Genomic DNA, 4443 nt, shown 5'->3' on the forward strand with positions numbered 1-4443 from the left:
TGGAGACAGCCGGCTGCTCCCCACTTTCCCAGACAATATTTTAGATCGCAATGGCCATCTCAACAACATACAGGAAGGATGGGATAGCCACAAAAGGTGCCCTCATGTTGGTCTCTGCCCTGAGCTGCTTATGGCAAGACTCGGAGCAAAGGTAGATCTGCTCTGGCTCCAGCCATAGGACTTGAGTGCTAGGAAGGGTACAGCAGGGATCCTGCATTCCCCGACTGTGCAGGAAGAGACCAGGCTGCAAACGAAGAGGTCCCGCATGCAACAATCTTCCCAGGAAGATTAGCGTAGTGCTCAGAGCAGAGCCAGGAACGCAAACTCTTGCCTGACTTTTTGCTTCTAAGCCAAGGCTGCCATCAGCAAAGCAGCCCGAGAACGCTGAGCTGTGAATATAGCAGCTGCCTTGGAGTGGGAGGCTCCTTTCCAGCCCTTGATCTCAGCACAGCAGCCCTGGGGCTCCCTGTCCCCCAAGCCTCTCAGCTCCTGGGCCCTACAGACAGTCTTAGCGTCCATAGACAGGGGGCGGAAGGGAGGCACAGAGGGGCTTGCCCTTGGTCACAGCGCATGGCATCGACCTGGCGGAGCGGCAGCTGGCACTCTGGCATTCCGCACAGCAGCCCCTGCTCCAGCCAGCACTACACAGGGGGGCTGGGGGCTTTGCACACACAAAGCTAGATGTGGACACTGCCCCGAGGAGCCCCTGTCTGAGATTGATGGGAGAGAGGTATCTGGTGGTGGCCCAGTCTCATCTCCCCTGCAATGACCACTCTGCCCAGCTTCGGGGCAGCCCTGGCGGGTTCCAGGCAGAGGGAGCTGCAGCTGGTCTGGCATGGGGTGGGCAAAGGGGAGGGAATAGCAGGGCTCCAGGAAGGGAAGAAAGTTGCCCTTGGATTAACCATGGAGGCTGCAGCTGAGCTAACAAATGGCATTAACCCAGGCCAGTCAGAAACATGAAGTGCTCAGCATCTCTCCTGCCTCCAACTGTTAACAGCTGCTACCACCATTTCCCCAGCTCTCAACTCCCACACACCAGTGGGAACAGCCGGGTACGTGCCAGGCAACGGCCAGCCACACCCCCACTCCATGCAGGGCTGCGTGACCCCACCTGTGGGAAGGTCCCTTTTCTGCTCTCAACACAGAGGCGCCTTCTGTCTCTGGGCTCGCTGGGGAGGGCTGGGCCCAGCCAGACAGCACCCGGCTGAGGAAGAGGCCATGCCAAGGGATCTGGGGGTGTCCTAAGCCCATCCACCGCCCGTGGAAAGGAAGGATCTTTCTCAGGGACTGGCTCAGCTTCTGCCTCCCCCACACGAATTACCAGGCCCGTTGCTGGTTAATGGTGTCTGAGGAGAGTCTCCGGAGAGCGACTGAGGCTGTGTTCTTTTCCTGGAGCGATGTAAACAGAGGGACTCCTGAAGGATGCTGCTAGCCCAGGATCTCTCTGTCCCCGGCTCGGTGCTGCTCCTTCGTGGGATCCTTTTGGTTAGGCCTGATTTACTCTGCAGTTCTGGGGTGGTGAGCACAGCTGTTAGCGATTGCCTTCGCTGAGACGATGCTGAGGACTGTTTGTCCTGGTCTGCACTGCCCAGACCCCTTCACCCATTAACAGACCGGGTAATGCTCCCTGGTCTAGGCCAAGCCTTTCCCTGGCTCAGAGGCACAGAGAGGGTAAAAGCCATTACCTGAGGCTTCAGAGGAAGGCGTATCCACCTGGCCAACTGCCTGCCGCTGTGCATGGCAATGTGCATTGGGAGGAGCCCTCCTGGTCCTGGCAGGAGCTCGCCTTGAAACATGAGCTGAGATTTGATTAGCAGCCTCAGCAAGAAGAGCTGGACGCTGGGTTCAGGGTCAGCGCGCTAGGCAGCCGCACAGTGGCCATACTCTGCACTTTCAAAGGCGCTCACCACTCCCTTTCCAGGGTGCTGCACAGGCAGCAGGATCCTCGCCATGATGGTGACAACTCAACAAGCGTCTCTTTCCCCCTAACAGGGCAGCCAAGGGAATTCAAACGCAAATGGGCCAAAATTAAAAAAATACCAGGGGACGCAAAACTTTTCCAGCTGTTGGGACTTGCTGCTGTGCTCAGGAGGGAGCATGGTGCACCAAACACACTGAATCCAGCCTCACCCACTGCCCGGGAGGATAACGAGGTGGAGACAGGTACCCGAGGCTTGTTCGTGTTACACTGCACGGGTTGGTGGCAGCAGGGATTGGAAACATAACTTCCTCCTGCTTGAGCTGCTGGCCAAGGCTTCAGATGGCTCAACAACCTCTATATGTGCCCTACCCATTGCTGGCATGGGGACAGAGCACCGCACTCAGTCGGCCACGTTCTCCTGTTCTGTGAACGGAGTTCTTGGGAAAGTGACCCACTGATGGAATCCAGGCCTGGAGCGTCAAAGCCGAAGTGAAACCAGTCACCACAAATGACTGGGGGAGACCGGCAAACTCGTGTCGCTTGGACTGTCGGGTGCACCTGCAGGGCTGGGGAGCTTTGCCTGCTCTGCTTGTTGAAACGTGACTGTATTAAATGGGATGGGCTGGGATTGCCACAGGCAGGACAGGGGCCAGCAAAGAAGCTGCGGGGACTCTTCAATTCAGGACACCAAACAGAAACTGAAGATGTTTGGTTTCTGTATTGTGAAAGGACATGAATCAGAACCTGGCTAAGCCTGAACGGACTGGGTCACAGCACAGCGAGGAGGGGGCTCCAGGGGACAGCATCATCCTCCGGCCCAGAGAAGACCGGGTAGGGTTTGGAAGTATACAGGGAGCAGCTGCAAGCTTATCCACTAGGGCCCCCTGTGCCTAAAGCCCCTTCTGGCTGTGAGCTCATTAGCTCTTCTCGGCTGAACAATCTTAGGGCTGGTTAGCAGTTGGATGGGGGATGCCCAGGTGGAACGCTGATGGACGAGCTGTCTTCCAGATGACTCATAAAACAGAGACTGTGGCCATTTAATGAGGTACTTTCTGTGGTGTCCAGGCCAATTCTAGCCCAGGGATCGGCAACCTATCAGAAGTGATGTGCCGCGTCTTCATGAATTCACTCTGATTTAAGGTTTCGCGTGCCAGTAATACATGTTAACGTTTTTAGAAGGTCTCTTTCTATAAGTCTATAATATATAACTAAACTATTGTTGTATGTAAAGTAAATAAGGTTTTTAAAATGTTTAAGAAGCTTCATTTAAAATTAAATTAAAATGCAGAGCCCCCGGACCGGTGGGCAGGATCTGGGCAGTGTGAGTGCCACTGAAAATCAGCTCGCGTGCCGCCTTCGGTACGCGTGCCATAGGTTGCCTACCCCTGTTCTAGCCTAACCCACTGCTTCCTGGCTAGCCGAAGTACCCATGTCATTGCCGCTGGAGAATGCAGCTGTCGCTTCCCCTCCTAAGCAGAGCCATTGTGCAGTGCTCCTGGTGCAGACAAATGCCAGGCTTCAGCAAGTCTTTCCTTCCACGGTGAGTGGCTCCAGCAGGAGCAGCAGCTCTCGTTCATGCTTGCCAAGGACAGTCAGTCCATCCCCCGGAGCAGCACCACAGCTTGGTGGCATGAAAGTTTTGCGTTATGAAAATTACTGAGGAGGCAGCATGAAAGTAGATGGAGGCTGAGGGGATGGGCGTGGCTGCTGGTAGGTTCCCCAGGTTGTCTCTGTGCTTCCAGTTTCGTCTCCCTGGACGTGGTATGTTTGCTGGTACAGGATCTGCCTAGGCTGCCTGCAGTATGCAGGGCTGCCGTCACTCTGCCGTTTGGTTCTCTCCCTGCTGGGAACTGGTTGCCTTTTCCAAGCTCGGTGTTTTCCAGAAATCCATTAGCAAGGAAATTCCTTGGAAGAGAAGGGCTGAGAGAGGCCTGGGGTTTTGAGATTAGTTGGTAAACAATAACCCACCCAAACCTGGAATCTTCCCGCTCGACGGGACCCCTGGGCTCGGCCACAGCTGCTAACCCGTGGTGCTGACGGATGCTGTCCTAGCATCACTGAGTCCATTCCATGGGCCTCCGGGAGCCAGTGGGTGAGGGATCATCACCACTGCCAGGAGCTGCTACGCCGGCTGCCAGGAACTCCAGGCTTGTTCTCCTCCTAATGCATCGACCAGGCACCCGGTCTGTTGAGCCCCTGGCTCCATGCAGGGAGGCTGTGATGTTACTGTTATCCGTGCGATTCCTTGGGCTAGCTTCCCCAGGACACTGGAGCGCTGACAGCGTGTGCAGCCAAGCAGCACCCTGCAAACCGGCTCACCCTTCCTGAGGGCTGAGCACCAAGCCCTGAGCTAGCTAGAAACTGCTCATTCAAATCAAGGTGGCAGGGAGCAGGCACAAGCCAACCAGGGGCAGCTGCATTAGGTAAGCTGCTGGGGGCTGCTCACAACCTTCCTTCCTACAGAGCGCCTGTTGCATTGTCCAGCACGGGATGGACACAGCAGGACTTGCTGCCATTTCGGG

This window comes from Chrysemys picta, chromosome 18, assembly GCF_011386835.1.
Source record: "Chrysemys picta bellii isolate R12L10 chromosome 18, ASM1138683v2, whole genome shotgun sequence".
In the NCBI taxonomy this organism is placed as follows: Eukaryota; Metazoa; Chordata; order Testudines; family Emydidae; genus Chrysemys; species Chrysemys picta.